The 19,989-nt window shown below is 38.0% G+C and overlaps 1 long non-coding RNA gene across 1 annotated transcript in view; it reads left to right on the top strand.

Moving 5' to 3' along the window:
• Nucleotides 1-19,989, top strand: part of LOC129400084 (uncharacterized) — a 209,835-nt gene that overhangs the window by 116,089 nt on the left and 73,757 nt on the right. The window contains exon 3 of the long non-coding RNA XR_008627424.1: nt 72-247. This is a non-coding gene — a long non-coding RNA (uncharacterized LOC129400084). The remainder of the gene's footprint in view (nt 1-71; nt 248-19,989) is intronic.

Raw genomic sequence — 19,989 nt, 5'->3', positions numbered from 1 at the left:
CTATCCTTTCACTGTGACCTGTGTTTATCTGGTGAATTCAACTGTGTATAATTTTCTTTTCTTTTTTTTAGGGGGGCACCCCATGGTCCTCGGGAATTACTCTTGGCTCTGCAATCAGAAATTAGTCTTTGCAGTCCTCAGGAGACCATATAGGATGCTGGTGATTAAATCTGGTGTGCAAGGCAAGAGACCTACTTGCTATACTACTGCTCTGCCCCCAAGTGTGTACCCCTTAAGCAGCAGAAGGGTGAGTTTTATTTTCTAATCTATCCAGTCACTCTATGCCATTTTATGGGGTAGATCAATCCAGTGGCAGAGAAATTGTCAATGTAAATGAAGTAGCCATTTTGTGGCATTTGTTTGCTTTTGAAATTGATCATTTGATTTTTATAGGTTGCCCTTTTGTGATTCTTATAGGGTTGGTTGAGATGTAGGAACTATTACTAGCTCTTGTTTTTCTGAGAATGTTTCAAACACTCACACATATTTAAATAACAGCTTTGTAGTGTTGTGAACTCTAGATAGTGATTTCTTTCTTTCAGTACTTTAAATATGTGATTTCAGTATCTTTTGCTTTTATTACTCTTCATGGACTGGAGTGATAGCACAGCAGGTAGGGCATTTGCCTTGCACGCGGCTGACCCAGGTTCGATTCCTCCATCCCTCTCCAAGAGCCAGCAAGCTACCAAGAGTAACCCACCTGTACAACAGAGTTTGGCAAGCTACCCATGGCTTATTCGATATTTGATATGACAAAAACAGTAACAAGAAGTCTCATAATGGAGACGTTACTGGTGCCCACTCAAGCAAATCCATGAACCATGGGACAACAGTGCTACAGGGCATTACTCTTCATGAGATATTTGTGTGATGATTACATTATTTTTCTTGATTTTGAGTTTTTGTTTCTCTTTGATTCTTTAAGTAACTTGTCTCTCTTCTTTGGTTCTAGACATTTTTATTATAAGATCTCTTGGTGTTAATGTGTTGAATTTACTTTATTTTGTATACTTTGGGTGTCTTAAATCTGTGAAGACATCTCTGGGGACCTTCTGAGCTAGATTCTTCCACATCATTTTTCCCTTTTCTCCTTTTCTTCTTCTGGTATTCCTTTAAGTTAGGGATCTTCCCTTCTGCTGTTGTCCTCTAAATAGATTACATAATTTTTCATTCTTTTCTGTTTCTTTCCCTTTGCCTTCCTTATTATTGGTGTTTTGCCTTTTGTTCTCATATTTGCCGATACAATTCCCAACATTCCCTGCTATTGTATTATAATTCCTTAAATTCCATTCGTATGAATTATTTCATATTCTTAATCAAATCTTCTTTGTTTCTTGAAATTCTCTTTCAGTGATTCCTTAATTTCTATTACCACTGTATCAAGTATTGATTTAAAACCCTCATTCACCAGGATTAAGGATTTTGATGAAATTGAGGACATACCTGAACTTCTGTCCCTGTCTGCTGGCCTGCTGAAGCAGATGAATTCCTTTGTTTTCCCATTGTTTTTAAAGTTTTTTGGGTATTGATGGCAGAGCTTCAGATTCTGGAGACTATGAGTGACCAACTTTGTTTACCACTATGATACTTCTTTGTCTACCTCAACTTTATTTGCCTCTATTGTTCGATCTCCCTGCCTTGTCAGCATATGTAAGGGATGAGATAGTTTCTTTCTACTAATAGGAGCCTTTGTGGATATATATTGGTAATGAAGCAAGACCCTGTGAGTTCCCAATCATCCTTAGAGTAGGAGATACGGGAGAAGTACAGCTGAACCTGGTGGCTCAGTGCATGTGGCCAGGCAGGAAGCTTGCCAAGGGAACTAGAGTGGAGGGCTACTGATCCTGGGCTCAGGACACACACCCAGAAACGTGTGGAGGTTGACACACAGATCCTAATGGCATGGGAAGGTGGGGGGAGAGGTCCTGGTGGCTTATCATTGATAACAGAAGATTAATATTTTGTTACCCATGTATCCAATGCTTAGTTATAGATAGATTTTTCAAATTCCAAACTAAGTTTTTTTCATTGTTATGACACAGCTTTTCTATTTTGAAATTCATGTATTAGTCTTGGTGATTTTATTTTTATAAAGTTCTTTATTTTGTCAGAGATTTCATTTTTTTATAAAAAGTGTTAGTATACATTGTTTCATTATATCTTTTTTGTTTTATTCTTGCCATCATTTTTTACTTTCTAGTTATATGGCCTTATTTTTAAAATATATTTTATGAGGGAATTTTATTGATTCATTTAAAAATGGAACACCATGTAAGTTAGTAATCTTACTTTTTATCTATGTAATAAAATTATGTTGCCTAAAAGTAAAATTACTGGACATATATTAGGAACCTTTCATGCTATAAAAGAACAAAACTGAAAGCAGATATTTTCCTGATATAATCCAGATCCATTTTTGTGGGATGATTATTGATTATAATTTATCTGTTCTTCTGTTCTGGTGTCACAGTTTCATTCTTTTGTTCCCTTTTCCCACTCCACTTCTCTTCATGTCTTCTTGTTTTAGGAAGACAAATGCAGGGTCGTTTTGAAATTACTAGCCGCTGTAGTAAGAGGCAATCCAGTTGTCATCACTGTAAATTGAATAATATATCCAGATAAAGTGTTTTGAGCCATAGTGATGGCATAGAGGATTGACATATGCTTTTCAAGTGGGAGACACAGGTTCCATATCTAATGCTGCATGATTTCCTGATCACCACTGGGAACAACCATCAAGCAAAGAGCCAGAATTTGCCCCAGTCCCCACCAGATGTGACTGCCACAACAAAGAACATGCAACTCAAAGAAGCTAACATTTAAGAGATACCATAGCCCTTTTTTTTATGATATATTGTAGTACTTTCAGGAAAATTTCTTTAGTTGAAGAGCTCATTCCTGTTTTCACGTGAGCATTAATTTGCATTCTCAGGGCTTGAACTCATTTCTTCTGCATAAAAGGCAAATGTACCTACTTCACTACATCTCCAGCTCTGGAACAATGGTATTAAGAGCCAGAATGAGGCTCACTGTAGGCTGAAGACATAGTAAGAAATTACTTAGTGATTATTTTTCTTGATTGTGCTCTCTTGACCTACTTTGCTCTCCTGATGATATAGAAGTGATCAATTTTTAAAACCATGTAGTAACTACTGTCATACTAAGTATCAAAGAGATTATTTTCCTGTTTCTTTATATGTCTCTTCATTTTTTATTATATTATAGAGGTTATGTTGATTCATGTATAACTTGTTTCTATCTTCACTTCAAGAGTTTGATAATCAAATAAGCTAATTGTACCAACAATTCTGAATCATTTGGAGATTGCTTTTACCTTGTTTCCTTTTTGTGATATATTTTAGAGTTATTAAGATTTTTATTTAATTAAATATGTGTTGCTCTAATCCTACTCCTAAGGAGTGAAACCTGTGGGATATCTCTGGGATGTTCTGAGTAGCAGATCAAATTGCTTTACTTCAATTGATCAAAACACAAACATTCCCCAGATACAAAATCTGGAAAACTATTAAGCTTATTTTTCCTGGTAAATTTGGCAAACCATTGGAATCATTAGCCAATGCATGTTTCTCTTGTTACACAATCAAAAACACAAGATATTTAGAGATAATTATGTGTAGTTTTTCTCTTTTGTCCTTTAAATCACACTGTATTTGCAGCTACAATCTATTTTAACTCCTAAAATAGATGTGTTCACAATGTTTGCATTGTATTTTGGAAAGTGTACTTGTTCAATGCTAAGAGTATTGTAAGCCTACCTCATTATGCTTCCCATATTTTTAAGGATTAGTCTGAAGCTACCTATTACTCAATTTTTGCATACATTTGGTTCTAATATTTTGTTGTTTTCTAGTTGCCTATGCAGAGAAACAAATAATATGTCAGCTCTTATATCATGGATAGAAATAGAACATTAGCCAATACTGCAATTAATCAAGAATTATTTTTTAACAAAAAATCCAAGGAAGGACTGTAAAGTAAAAATCTGCTACTTTCTTCAGGAACTAGTAGAACACAAATATGCTGCATTTTTTTAGTTGGAGATGTTTAGACATGGACATATGGCCTTTTTCTTTTATTTAATTTAAATTTAATTTAATTTATTTTAAGGAATCACTGTAAGAGGTGTTTGTGATTGTGTTTTAGTCATATAAAGTTCCAACACCATCCTTCCACCAAATTTTTAAAAGATGTATTGATTTCAGTATGAATTAATGTCAATCTCCTTAATAAATCATTGCCTCTACATCTTTGTTACCATTTTTCAATCACTAAGAGATACACTTGGCAAGGCTGTTCATGATCAGGTTTCATCATACAATGTTCCATCCTTCCGTCAGCATACACTTTCCACCATCAGTGTCCCCAGTTTCCCTCCCCAACATGTCCCAAGGCAGGTACTCACCTTCCTCTCTCCTCCCCCCCGCCCCCGCCTTGGGGGCATTGTGGTTTGTAGTACAGAATAAGTGGTTATTATGTTTGTTCCTTTACCTACTTTCATCAGGTGGTTCTTATTCATAGTGATCATTTTCAACTTTGTCTTAGTGGTCTATTCTCTATCCCAACAGCCTTCTCCCAGCACTTGAAGCAGGATTGCAAACTGTGGACCAGTACTCCTGGTTCTTGTTTCTACTGTTCATGGGGATTAGTCTATTATTATTTTATTTTCCACATACCACGAATGAGTGGTACCATAGTTTCTTTAAACAGTCACCTGTTCTCAGGCACTCAGGTTGTTTGCAGATTCTGGCTATTGTAAATAGTTCTGCAATGAACATACAATTGCAGATGGCATCTCTGCTGTGTGATTTTGGGTCCTCAAAGTAAATTCACAGAAATGGTTTTGCTGGATCATATGGAAGCTCCTGCTTTAGCTTTTTGAGGAATGCCAATGTTGTTTTCCAAAAAGACTGGAGCAGCTCGCATTCCTACCAACAATGGAGAGTCCTTTTCTCCCCACATATGAGCCAGTACTGGTTGCTCTTGTTCTTTTTGATGTGTGTCTTTGTTATGTGAGATATCTCATTGTTATTTTGATTTGCATCTTCCTGATAATTAGTGATGTAGAGTGTTTTTCATGTGCCTTTTGGCCATTTGAATTTCTTTGAGGAAATATCAGTTCATTTCTTGTCCCCGTTTGTTGACGGCATTGGAAGATTTTTTTCCTTGTAAACTTCCACCAGTTCCTTCTATATATTGGATATTAACTCCTTATCAGATAGCTATTTGGTAAATAATTTTTCCCAATCTGAAGTCTGTTTTTGTTTCTTTGTTACTGTTTCTTTTGACATAGAGAAGATTCTTAGTTTAATGCAGTTCCTGTAGCATAACATTGGTTTGTCCTTTCTCCTCTGCTGCAAAGAGCTTAGGTTTACAGAGTAATACCCATCGCAATGCTCTCAAAGCACTCCCATTTTCATGGTATTCATCTTTAGCTTCTCTGTGCTCTGCTTCCCCTCTCTGTTAATCACCTATATCTCCAAATCAGACCCCATAACTTGTAAGATCAGATCCGTCTTAAGGACTCTCAAAGTGAAATACTGCTTTCTTCTTTCCCTTATGTTCTTTGCATAGTTAATTTTAGAGTGATGTCTTTTTTTGTAAAGACACAGGAAGACAGTTAATGCTATTCTTTTGTAACTTGGGAATTAATTGACTGTGAATAATATTTACTCCTGGGCATCTGTCATATTTACTCAACTTAAGCCTCAATTGCCCTTAGTTCCTAGCACCCCAAAAGCATGGTCATGATGAAGGACTGGATGGACTCAGGGCAAGCTGTTAGCTACCCTGACATCAAAATAGGTTAGGCGAAGCACCATAAAACTTATAAGTTAAGAGCATGATTGTGGACAAATTCTGTCTATCATGACACAAAGAGAAGTAACTGGACAAGGACCCTGCTAGGATTAGCAAGGACTAATATGGCCTGAGGACTGTGACCTTTGATCGATAGTGAGATGTACCTAGGAAAGTCACCCTTCAAGCCTAGTATATCTCTTATTGTGTCCATACAAAATGACTAATATTATAAAGAAGCAAATTTACGATGACTGTTTAAATGTATATGGACTAAGGAAAGGAGAACTATGCCCTTTAATGAAATTCTGCCCTTGTGCAGATCTTCTAGGAGGCGATCTTTGTCCTAGAGGAGCTTCCCTGAAGAAAGGGCTTTCATATGTATATTGTGCTGTCTCACCTGTGGGTATTTGCTATTTCCACCTTGTACATTGGGCTCTTGACTAAGGGAAAACCTGGGGAAAGTAGGAGATGGGATGGAGTGCAGTGTGAGACTGGAAAGGGGTGCGCAGTGAGACTGGAATAGGTGTGTGGGGAGAATGGAATAAAAGGTGAGATGGAGATTGGAATAAACGGCAACTGATCACCAATCAACCTGGTGACTCTATTCCCTCCCTCAGGCATCTATTGGTGGCAGCAGCAGGCCAGCGTGGGGAAGTGGCTCATGGCCACCATGGTGAGAGTGCCCAAGCACACTCTGTGAATCCACAGTACCATTGTTTATTTTTACTTCCACTTGCTTAGTCAGTGGTGTTTTATCTTTGAAAGATTCCTTTAATTTTATTTTTTTAATTTTTAGTTTTTTTTTATTTTTTAAATTTATTTTATTGAATCACCATGTGGAAAGTTGCAAAGTTCTCAGGCTTATGTCTCAGTTATACAATGCTCAAACACCCATCCTTTCACCAGTGCACATATTCCACCACCAAAAAAAAACACCAGTATACCTCCCATCCTCCCACCCCCTAACCCCCCACCCCCCCTGCATAACTGATAAATTTCACTTCCTTTTCTCTTTACCTTGATTACATTCCATATTTTAACACAAAACTCACTTTTATTGTTGGAGTTTCAACACAGAACTCACTATTCTTGTTGGAGTTTATCCCCCAAGAATATGGCCCTATTGACAAGGAAACATTTGATAATTAGTTTTCCACTAATGAGAATGAAGAGATATAAAGTCGCACATCTGCTACTTATTATATCTCTTAATCCTAAAAAATTTAGGATTTCTATATTTTAGTAATTCAGTCCAGAGAGATTTAAGTTGGAAATTGCATCATTTCCCTTCCTGGAGCAGCATGGAGCAAAAGCTTAGTTCGCAGTCTGGAGACATGGCTGCAAGCACTCGCTGGGACCCCAAGTAATATAGCTGGCTCTGGATTCTGGTCGTTCAGCAGCAAAGCGGCTGTGCAAAGGCATGGCCACCTGGGTCGAATCTCAGCGGAGCTTGAGCCGGCACCAGCCCTGGCCCGAGACTGCCCAAGCATCCCATTGTTTCAAGTTCAAAACACATATTTTTTTCTCCCACGCCACCGAGTTCATACCTGTTTAAAAGTTCCATAAAATGGCGGACGCCACACCACTTCCTCCGGGAAGGAAGAAAAACCAAGGGAGAAGGATATTTCCCCCCTTAGCTGGCATGGGGCAAAAGCTTAGTTCACAGTCTGGAGACATGGCTACAAGCACTTGCTGGGACCCCAAGTAATATAGCTGGCTCTGGATCCTGGTTGTTCAGCAGCAAAGTGACTGTGCAGTGGCATGGCCCATATTCCTTTAATTTTAATGTCACATTGAAAGAGGAGGTCACATTCTCCTCCATGTACTTTATGGATTCAGGTCTGATGTTGAGGTCTTTAATCAATTTTGATCTGACTTTTGTATCTGGCATTAGAAAGAGGTCTGAGTTTATTTTTTTGCTTGAAGCTTCCCAGTTTACCATGCACCAATTGTTCCTTGTTCCACTTCACATTTATTACTCCAAAAGATTAGGTGATCATACATCTAAGGGTCAATGTCTGCATATTAAACTCTATTACATTGATCTGTGGGTCTGTCTTTATTCCATTACCATGCTGTTTTGATTATTACCTCTTTGTAGTAGAGTTTGAACTTGGGGAAAGTGATGCCTTCCATCTTTTTTCCCAAGAACTGCTTTAGCTATTCCTGGGGGGTTTTTCATGTGAATTTCAAGTAAGTTTGATCTATTTCTTTGAAACATGTCATGGGTATCACTACAGGGACTGTACACATTGAATCTGTATAATGCTTTTGGGAATGTTCACATTTTGACAATGTTAATCCTCCCAATCCATGAGCAGGGGATGTATTTCCATTTTCTCTGTCCACTTCTGTTTCTTGAGATGGTGTTTTATAGTTTTTCTTGTATAGGTGCTTTACTTCTTTACTTAAACTGATTCTGAGGTACTTAATTTTCATCAGCACTATTGTGAATGGGATTGTTTTTCTTTTTCTTTTTTTTAAATGCTGAAAGTTTTTAGTTAATATGAGGATCAAGATAGTGTTATCCATGATTAAAGATCAACTGTTAGCAATTCAAGCAACTTATGTTGCCTAGATTGAATTTACATACTAATAAAAACCCAGAACATTTGATGTTTAACAAAAAATCTTATCTACAATAAAACGAAACTAAAAACATACATATCTAATTCTAGTCTTGGGAATGACTGTATGTATGTGCATATCCAGTCAGTTATCTCATCTTACAAGGACTGCTCTACAGTAAAATAAATAATAGCTTACCATTAATTTTAGTCCTGACATTGTAATGTGAAGAGCTATAGATATAACCTATCTAAACACACCCTGTGGTTTTTTTTCTTTTTTGGGGGGAGGTCACACCCAGCGATGCACAGGGATTACTCCTGGCTCTGCATTCAGGAATTACTTCTGATGGTGCTGAAGGAACCATATGGAAAGTTGGGAATCAAACCTGGGTCAGCCATGTATACAAATAAATGCCCTACCCACTGTGCTTCAGGCCCTATTTATCGTTTTAAATTTTATTTTTCATAAAGTTGTTCACAATAATTGATTGCATTCAATATTTCAACAGCAATTTCACCACCATTAAACATTCCCACCACCATTATTTTGAATTTCCTCACCACCACTCAAGCCTGACCCACAGGCAGATACTAGATAATTTAAAATGTATTGCTTGCTTTGAATAGCATTAGATGTCGTGTGACCACAAAAGCAGCCGTATGTTCCTGGAATTGTAAAGTTTTAAATAACTGGGGTCTAGAGATATCTCTGGAGCAAGATGATTGGTTCCAAGATTCATTTGTGAGTCTCTGGATTATAGCAGTTAATGCACTTGAATGGCACCTGGAGGCTGCTTATGGGTGTGACACCCAGGACCCTGAAGGGGTGGGGAGATGGGAAGGAACAGCCCATCCCTAATCCTTTCAGGCCTGGAGTTTTCAGGCCTGTGTACCTGGGTTTTTTATTGGTTCTGGAGGTTTGTGGCTACTGGGATTCATAGAGGGGAGATGGAGGGATAATGCCTGTTCCCTTCTGAGGCACCCTTGTGAAATTCGCCTGGAGCAAGCTCCAGAACATCTCTGGACAAGCTGCTTGGTTTTACAATCTATACGTGAGTTATGATTTTTCTACTATTTCTCTCTTCTCTTTCATTCACTGTATCACTGTCATCCATATTGCTGTATCATGTATCACTGTTCATTGATTTACTCGAGCAGGCACCAGTAACATCTCTTTTACACTCAGCCCTGAGATTTTACAAGCCTCTCCTTAACTAGTCTTTCATAACCATTGGAGATTTTTTCCAGGTAAGGGGAATGAGACCTGTTGTTACTGTTTTTGGCATATCAAATACGCCACGGGTAGCTTGCCAGGCTCTGCCATGCGGGCGGGATACTCTTGGTAGCTTGCTGGGATCTTTGAGAGGTATGTATATAACTGTTACTGTATTTGGGATATGAATATGCCATGGGGAGCTTGCCAGGCTCTCCTGAGCAGACAGTAGACTCTTGGTAGCTTGTCAGATTCTCCAAGAGGGAGAACTAGGCTATTAGATGCTGGGGGCGGTCTCTGGGTGTGACTGCCTAGCTACTGGAAAATGAGGGATCTGGTTGGGAGAGGCCCAGTTCCGATCTGAGCAGCCTTAGAGATCTCGGCCCTGGGTCCCACATAGCTGGGTTCCTCCGCCGGCTTCCCCATATATGAGGCTCATCTTGATGTGTAAAGAGTGGCCCTGAGCATGGCCGTGGCTGGGTTCTGGAGGTCCTCAACTGTCGAGGCTCTGCTGGAGGGGGAGGGAAATGCAACCCGTCCCCTCTGAGGGGCCCCAGTGAAGACAGCCAGGTGCAGGGGCAAGAGACTGTGTCACTCTCTTCTGGAAGCTTGGTTTTATAGTCTCTGGATGTTGGCTGTTGATAGGATTACATGGTGCTGGGGGTAGCCTCTGGGTGTGACTGCCTAGTTACTGGAAAATGGGGGATCTGGTTGGAAGAGGCCCAGTCTCGATCCAAGCAGCCTTGGAGATCTCAGCCCTGGGTCCCGGAGTCTCTTTCATTATTTGCATCTAAAATCTATGGACACTTGGGTATTGATTTTGTAACCTGCCACTTTACTACACAAATCTTTTTTTTCTTAGGAGCTTTTCTGTAGATTTTTGGGATTTTCTAAGTATAGTATCATGTCATCTGCAAGTAGTGAAAGCTTGACTTTTTCCTTTCCTACGTGGATGCCTTTGACATCTTTATCTTACCTAATTGCTATGGCAAGTATTTCCAGTACTATCTTAAATAGGAATGGTGAGAGTACGCAACCTTATCTTGGGCCTCAACCTAGAGAGAAATCCTCTAATTTTCCCTATTGAGAGTAATACTTTTTTGTGGGCTTGTGCTACATTGCTTTGACTATGTTGAGAAGAGTTTCTTCAACTCCTAATTTGTTGAGAATTTTAATCACGAATGGGTGCTGGATCTTAGCAAATGCTTTCTTTGCACCTATTGATATGACCATATGATTTTTAATCTTTTTCTTTTTTGATATTGTGTATTATGTTAATTAACTTGTGAATGTTAAAACATCCTTGCATCCCCAGAATGAATCCCCCTTGGTCATGATGTATGATATTTTTGATGAGTTGTTTGATTCCATTTGCTAGTATTTTATTGAGTATCCTTGCATCTGTGTTCATCAGATATATTGGTTTGTAATTTTCTTTTATGTGGTCTCTGTCTGCTTTGGGTATCAGGGTGATATTTACCTCATAGAAAATGTTTGGGACTGTTTATGTTTCTTCAATTTCATGGAAAATCTTGGAAAGATGGGAAGCATGTCCTCTTTAAAGCTTTGGAAGAATTCACTAGTGAATTTATTTGGGCTTTTGTTTTGGGGATGACTGTTGATTACCATTTCTATGTCCTCAATAGTGATAGATGTGTTCAGGTATTCCAAATCATCTTGATTCAGCCTTGGGAGGTTATAAGGGTCCAGGAATTTATCCATTTCTTCAAGGCCTATGGACTCTCAAAGTAATCTCTGATTATCTTTTAAATTTCTGTGGTTACTGTTGTGATATCCCTGTTTTAATTTGATTCAGTTTCTTATGGTTCTCTCATTCTCTTTTTCTTTGTGAGTTTTGCTAGTGACTTATTGATCTTGTTTATTCTTTCAAAGAACCAGCTCTTGACTTCATTGATCTTTTGGATTGTATTTTGGGGTTCCAGCTCATTGATTTCAGCTCTGAGTTTTATTAAATCTTTCCTCCTTCCCAGTATCAGATCTCTTTTGTTGGTCATTTTCCAAGATTTTAAGCTGTGATGTAAGGTTACTTATGTGGGCTTGCTCTTCCTTTCTGAAGAATGCTTGTGGAGCTAGAAACTTTCCTCTTAACACAGCTTTTTCTGTGTCACATAAGTTGTGGTAATTCATGTCCTCATTTTCGTTCATTTCCAGGAATCTTTTGGTTTCCTCTTTGATTTTGTTTCTAAGTCACTTGTTGTTCAGTAGTGAGCTGTTTAATTTCCAGGTGCTTGATTTTACTTTCTGTTTGTGTGTGTAATTCACTTCTATTTTTCAGCACTTCATGGTCAGAGAAGACATTGACACAATCTCTATCTTCTTAATTTTTATGGAGGTATGTTTTGTGGCCCAGCATGTGGTATATCATGGAGAATGTCCCATGCACATTTGATAAGAATATATTCAGCTTTTTGAGGATGAAGTGTCCTGTATATATCTACTAAGCCTTTTTCTTCTGTTTCTTCCCTCAGATAGTTTGTCTTTACTAAGTTTGAGTCTGGTTAATCTATTGAGAGTTGATAAAGTGGTGTTGAAATCTCCCACTAGTATTGTGTTGCTATTGATTTCTTTCTTCAAGTCTATGAGTAGTTGTTTTAAGTATGAGTAGTTGTTTTAAGTATTTTGCTGGTCCCTCATTAGGTGCATTTAGGAGTGTAAGTTCTTCCTGATAGATAATTTCCTTAATCAGTAAGAAATGACCTTCATTGTCACTTGTGACCTTCTTCAGTCTGAAATCAATGTGGTTTGATATCAGAATGGCCACCCGAGCTTTTCTGAGAGAGTTGTTTGCCTGTAGTATTGTTTTGCAGCCTTTATCTTTAAATCTGTGTTTTTTCTGACAGTTCAGATGTGTTTTTTATAGGCAGCTTAATGTTGGGTTCATTTTTCTGATCCATCCAGTACTCTGTGTTTTTTAGCTGGTGCATTTACCCCTTTGATATTGAGAGAGATTATTGTTATGGGGTTTTGTTCGATCTTTCTGCCAAAGTTTGGTGTATCTCAGGGGCTTGTCTTAAAGTAGCCTATTTAGTCATTTTTGTAACCATGGTTTAAAGTCTATGAATTTCCTGAGTTTTTATTTTTCTGTGAAACTGTGTATGTTCCTTCTGATATGAATGACAGTCTAGCTGGGTCAAGTATTTTTGATGAGGCATTTATTTCATTGAGTTTTTTTTTTCACTTTATCTCACCACTATCTTCAGGCCGAGGGTTTCATCAGATAAGTCAGCTGTCAATCTTAAGGATGTTCCTTTATAAGCAATTTCTTTGATCTTGCTGCTTTTAGAATTTTGTCTCTGTCTAAGGTTTTTGTCATTCTGATCAAGATGTGTCTTGGAGTCTTTTTATTTGGACTTCTTCTAGCTGGTACCCTTCAGGCCTCCTGAATCTGGTTGCAGGTGCTCTTCAGCTCTGGGAACGTCTTAGCAATGATATCTTTGATGGCTTCTAATTCTCAGGCTTTTCTTCCTGTCCCTCTGGGACTCCAGTAATTCTTATGTTTTTCCTCTTGGCTTCATCCCGATTTTCTCTTGACATCTGTTCATTGATTGTGAGTCTCTTTTCCATTTTCTGCTGTTTTCTGGAGAGTCTCTGCACTTAATCTTGGAGCTCACTGATTCTGTCCTCAGCAGCTGTTACTCTGTTGTGAGGCCTTCCCACTGAGTTTTTCAATTCACCTACCTGACTTCTTATATCTGTCATTTTCTGTTTGTATTTTTCTCATTCAGCTCTCATATCCTCTTGTATTTTAACTAGCAGTGTTTCTCTGAGATATTTACATATTCTTAACAAGCTGATTATTACTGGTTGGGTCATATAGACTAGTGTCTTCACTCACTAAGCCTTGTATGTTTCTGCATTGCTTTACCATGGTGACCTCTGCAGTTTGACTTCTTCCGCTCACTATTGCTTTTGTGTTTAGAGTGGAAATGTTGATTGAAGTAGGGGCCAATGGTCTATTAGCCTAATATGGTTTGGGTGTTTAGGCTGCCTTTGGAGTTTTGAATAAAACTTCTCTATCATATCATGACATATGATAGGAAAGCTTAACCGGCACCCATGTTAGATCTTTTTACCTGAAATATCCAAATATTTGCATCAGCAGATTACATAAGCATTTCGGTTCTGCTGCTAGCTGTGGCCTGTACCTGCACACAGGCCTCAGTGTGCTCCATAACAACATAATACTTAGCACACCATTTACCAAAACAGGCACAGTTTAAAATACACTGCATTAGTCATACACATAGTACTTACCTATTTCCTGAAACACTGGCGAGAAAGAGACTGGAAATAGAAAATGATGGCTTAAATTTGCAAGAGCATTTCATATCTTGCATGTCTTTAATGTAGTTTTCATAACTCTCTATCTCAATTAGAAGAATGCCAGTGTTAAATCGTGAGATTTTTTCAACTGTTGTCAGTCAGTTATGTGAAGTCGGAAGAAGAAAGGTTGTAACCTTCAAAGGGAAGTCTATTACTTTCCTCCCTACTCACTTTGGTTACCCAGGGAAGTGCTTGGGTGATTCAGGACTGATAAAATGTCTTCTATAAGCATCGAATGGTCTAAATTTTATGTTTGACCAGCTACAAAGGCACTTGCCAAACTGCACCTAAGTTCCACTTGATCTTCATGGCATGGCAATTTATTCCTGCCACTTAATTTCTCAAAGAGCCATGGAATTGAAGTGTAGACTGAGGCAATGAATTCTATTTGCTGGAAAAGGAAAATCAGTCCTTACTCCTACTCAGGCCCATCACAGAAAATAATTTCAGGAGGACATAAATAGTAAAGCAAAAATGTTTTATTTGAAGATCATAATGAAGAAAGGAAAGAGAGAGGAACATATTCATGAGAGTGTGCAGGCTCACCATGAGGGGAGAGAGCTGAGACTACACATCCCTCGGTTAAAATGCAGGTGAGTCTCCAAGATGGACAATGTGTGCCTCCAGTCTTTGAAAATTTGTTTTATACATATTTTTCTCAAACTGCTAACAGGGAATTTTCTTTGTAGCTTACTGTGACTCTGTTTCTAAGGTGTTATCAAGGGGAAGGGCTTTGAACTTTTGGTGTTGCTTCATGTCTTTACCGCAGCCTTTGTTCCTCTGAAGTTTCTCCTCTCTTTGGGAGGTCTGGACTTCTCTGGGGTGAGTATCAGTCAATCTTACAGCCTCAGTTCCTCTGTCCACAAAGTGAGTATGGTCTTAATACTGTTTACTACTTTACAGTTAGTGACACAGTTTCTTCTTCAAATCACATATTTAAGTTTTACTACTTCCCCAAAACCCATTTCCAGTCCTCATGATCCTCCTGTCCACCACCCTCCCTACCCTGCACGTCATCCCCACGCCAGCCCTGCACTCACCTTATTAGCTGCCACTACACTTTCATGCATATTTTTTATTATTTTAAGCCTATTGAATGTTTTTCAATGTTTTTCTTTGAGTCATGTCAAGGTAAATTGAGGGTAAGGATTAAAGATTCTAAATAGATGAGAAAATGTTTATAATTATCTGGGTAATAGGGTAATGAAGATCCTTTCCTTCCTTCCTCAGTATCAACTTTGTGGGCATCCCGTATTCCCTCAGCTGACATCAAACTGAAGGGTTTTTTCTTTCTCACTAACGCCTCTGAGAACCATGCCTTTATAGCCCTTTCATATACATAAATTCATCTATCTTTTTTTCTATTTATCTCTAGCAATAATTCCTGCTATTTAATTTCTTGTTCATTTTAGTTGATTGTCATCATAAATTTTCCATTACCATGGACTTCTTGCTTATTCTGAGTCCAGCTTCATGCACGACACTTGTGTGTGAACTTATAATCTGTAGCTATTCATAAAAGCAGTTGGACCTCTCAGATCCCCAGCCTTATTTGACAGTTCCTCAATACACTGCTTGTGTCTGTGGTTCTCATTTCAATTTTCTGTGTTATTGCTGACAAAAACCTCTAAACTCACGCTCCAGGGTCCTTGATGGATTCCCACATGTTTTTCATCCTATTCATTTATTTTATTTGACTAAAAACTATATTTTCATATCAAATTCATTTATTTATACTTTATCTCTCACATTAAAGACACAAAGATGAACACAAATTGTCCAAACACTTTGTTACTTATATATATATTAAATTCGTTTTAATTTTCTGTTCTTTCTGCTTAGGAATAATATTCTTTCTCATTACTGAGGATAAACTCTCTATATAATTCTCAAGCTTTTGAAGTCTTCATCACTTCTTTCCAAACAGCTGCTTTCTCAAGGCACAACACTCACAGTATATTTGCTTCTGATAAATTTGGTATTTGCTTGTTATATTCACTCTTCTCTGACTACACTTTTATCTCTTTTTTCACTTAGTGGGCTCTCATTCAAATATAATAACTCATAGTTGTTATTTCTCTGGGATATGGTGCCGTCAGCAGGTCAACCTGTACCTGTGGGGTGAGTGCATCAGCATCCTGATGGTGCCTTCAGACTTCCAGATACCACCAAATTGCTGCTGTGCCTTTGGCCAGACCTTAACAACTTGGGCCAAGTTTACCAAGAAATTAAACATCCAAAAGTTAGGTATGTGGAAAACACACCCACATACCACCTCCGGCTCAGCTATATAAACTCACCTCTCAGAGAGGCTGGCAAACTACTGAGGATATCCCGCCTGCATGGCAGAGCCTGGCAAGCTACCCGTGACGTATTTGATATGGCCAAAAACAGTAACAACAACATGCTCTTCATGTTCCTGGAGTGAGCAGATGCCATTGGGCTGTGCTAGCATGAGACAGGGAATAGAGATGCTACTGGTGCCCACTTGAACAATCAATGAGCAACAGGATGACAGTGACAGTGACACAGTGCTGTTACTGCTAATGACCTTCTCTTTGGAATTTATTCCTTCAATATTTTTTTAGTACCTATACCTTTTAAAATTATTAGTGATGGCTAAGATGATCCATAATGTGGCAACAAAGGTAAGACCAAGAAAAATGGGCTGATGATTTTAGTAAGACTGTGGTGTGACTGGGAGCTGGTGGTGCAAACCCTAGTCTGAGGCATGGCCCCCTAAGGTAAATACCAATTCTGGAGGACATAAGGGAAAGTTCCTAAATTTAGCTATGGAATCAATAATTTAGACCTGGGAAGACATCACTACACAAAAGCAATGGAAATTGAACAAGTAGTGTGGCAATGAAGTAGTTATTTCTGACCTTTAACACTGGTTCATGAATAAGGATCATTTGTTTCTAAACTCAGATCTGACCCATGCTTGATTTGTTTAATAAGGCCAAATAGTGAAATATTAGGGCTTGGAGTAGAGAAATTTTTAATTACTATTATGCAGATGGTACCAGCTAAAGATGGAAAGTGACAACACAAATATGCCTTCCTGTAGCTCATGGGTTACACTTTACATGGGTAATGAGAAGAAATGGAGGTGGCCCAAGAGCAAAACCTGTGAGCTCCCGTGGATAATGAACTTTGGAGGTGTCCTGACCAGACATCTTTTTTATCTGATGATTGACTAATCACCTCTTTTGCCATGAAACCAAGTTTATAAATCACCTTTTATCAGTCATTGTTACTGGTGCCTGCTGGAACAAATCGATGAGCAACGGGATGACAGTGACATTTTATCATAGAAATAAGAAATCAATGTTAACTATGATTATGAAAAGGATGAGTACCTGAAAAAAGTTTAGTTAACATATTTGGCTCAGGGAGAGAAATTTGAAATGGTTAACCACTATCCTATAGGTGTTTTTCTTTTCTAATGACCAAAGTGTCAGTGGATTCAGTTACAACTTTCATTGCCTAGGTGTGAGAAGGCTCAGTTATAACTGCCTGAGTGAGCCAGCAGCGTTATGTGGCAGGGTTGGCAAGTCTGGCTTTTGAGTCAGAGATGGAACAGCCTCATGGTCTTTCTGGATGCCTGTCAGGCAGGATGGCGTAGCTGCTGCTCACTTGGTTTCCTAGTGGAATTCCGCGATGTAGTCTAATGCATTCTTGAAATCAAGATCGTTGCCCCAAATAATCCATTATTCCCTACCCTTTCAGACACTCCAGATATTACTGCCATAGGGAGTAAAACAATCACTGCCTAATCTGGTTCTACTACTAGTTGAATCAGCTGAACAAGCATTCCTTAAAAGATAACCAGATTGAGGATAACTTGTGATAGTATTACTGACCACAGGACTCTCTCCATTACTTACTCAACTGAAGATGCAATCTAGGAAGACGCACCAGAGAATTACAACCATTAGTGATCTGAGTGGTGGGGGGAGAACTAAAGGGATTGAATGAGTTAGCTAGTTGGGCTCAGTGTGAGGTTTGTTCTGTAAGATTTCCATGTGTTCTTGCTTTCTCAAAGCATTTAATAGGAGATGAAGCAAAGAACAGAGGATTCATATACTTATTTATGTAGGCATATTCAATATTTCTTCTAGAATTCATCATGAAAATGTAATAGGATTTGATTGCCTCATCCTTTACCTAAGCACAGCATTTAAATGTATGTGATGTGTTTATCTTGTATGCGTATCATGAATTTTTTCAGTTTTATGTTAGATTTTTTATATTATTGTTATACTTTTAAACAGCAGTAGACACAACTTCTTTGTTTTTATGAATATTTACAGTAGCTTTCACAGAAGACTTGGATATTCCATTAGTTATGTGTAGTGGACATGGTGTATGTGTGTGTTGTAGTTTGACTTAAGGAAAAGATGAACATTGCCCCATCGAAAGCACACAGATGATCCTCACTGGTGACTTTTCAGACTCTGCATTTCCTTTACTTAGTGAGTACCTGATTCTACTACACAACTTCACTAAATGACTAAAAATTTGCTATATGGCACAGAACTACTACATGATACTATTAGATTAATTTGTATGTTCAGATTCATTTTAGTCACTTCTGGTAATACTACAGGTTCTCCTATTTTATTTTTTTAATTTCCAATGCTTTATATTAACTTAATCACCCAAGGTGGCTTCGTTGAGAGCTCTATAAATAATAAGGCATATAAGTAGCCAGGATTTAAAAATCATTTGCAAAAAATTGCTATGTCAATGCCCATAGTGATGTTGACTATATCTATTCCTCAGAAAGTCCATTTTATTACCTCAGAAGTAAGCAACCCTCTTAAGAACTTTTGCTATACACTAAAATATGAACCATTATGCACCATAATGGAACCTCCTCCAGGGTAAAAGTATTATTCCCAACATCAGAGAATTGAAAATGTAACAGGTATTAGAAAAGGACCTGTGCTTCATCTCAGAGTTGTGCACAGTTATTTTTAATTTGGTTCTTGCCTCTGTTTTGAACTGAGTCTTGTTTTTGAACTTGGAAGGAGATTTTCAAGGGCGTTTCTTTTTTTCTCCCTAGTGCCTGCATACTGCTCAGGCTGCCTCTGTCAGCTGTGCTATTCTGACTCTATTTATTGCTTTCATTTATCCATGCCTGCTCTTTCAGTACCTCTAAAACATCTAACTCCTTTAAATCATACAGTTCTGCTCTAAGCCTCCAACTCTCCCGCTCATATGATAGTATCAGAAAACTTTGAAGTGGAAATATTTTCCTCTCTAGGACAGTCTCTGGGTATCAGCACAGAAAGGATTTCAAACATGATAATGAGAAAGTTGGGATAAGTTAGACTCAATTCCACTTACCATTGCTGTTTAAACTTATTCTTCAAGAACTGTTGTTGAGGGGCAGTGGAAGAGGCAATTTCCTTCCCTAGATCAGAAGCCTGCATCAGATGAAGTTTATTTCTTCAGCTAGGGTGAGTAGAAATGAAGGGAACCTTAATTTGTTTCAAGATGGATACCAGCTTGTGTGTAGTGGGAAGTGGTATTGTTGATGCTTCATAACAATTGGTGCTGTCCGTTATATTTTACAAATGTCTCCCATCTAACTCTACCATGATACAGGTCTACAAAATAATGCTATATGTATGTGCCAGTTATAAATTTGCTTATATAACTCAAATGTTCAAATATATTTAATTTATTCACATGTTACAAAATATACTCTTTTAAGAACTGTACAATTTAGTAGATTTTAACATATTAGCAAAGTTGTGTGCTAGTATCACTATCTATTTACAAAAATGTTTTGTTAATCTAGAAAGAAATTTTTGTGCCTAGTAACAGTGATCCCCCCATTTTATCTTCTATTTTACCTTCCATTAGACCTTGGAATCCAATAGTTTACTCTTTTCTCTCGAGATTTGCCTATTTATATCTTAGTACTTTATGTGATTTAGTTATATTCTATATGAATGTTTAACATAAAATAAAGTTCACTTCTTTTATAATATTTATTTCTTTATATGGTCAAATAATATTCCACCAGAA

This window comes from Sorex araneus, chromosome 1 (genome assembly GCF_027595985.1).
Source record: "Sorex araneus isolate mSorAra2 chromosome 1, mSorAra2.pri, whole genome shotgun sequence".
NCBI lineage: Eukaryota > Metazoa > Chordata > Mammalia > Eulipotyphla > Soricidae > Sorex > Sorex araneus.
This window is presented reverse-complemented; position numbering and strand designations above follow the sequence as displayed.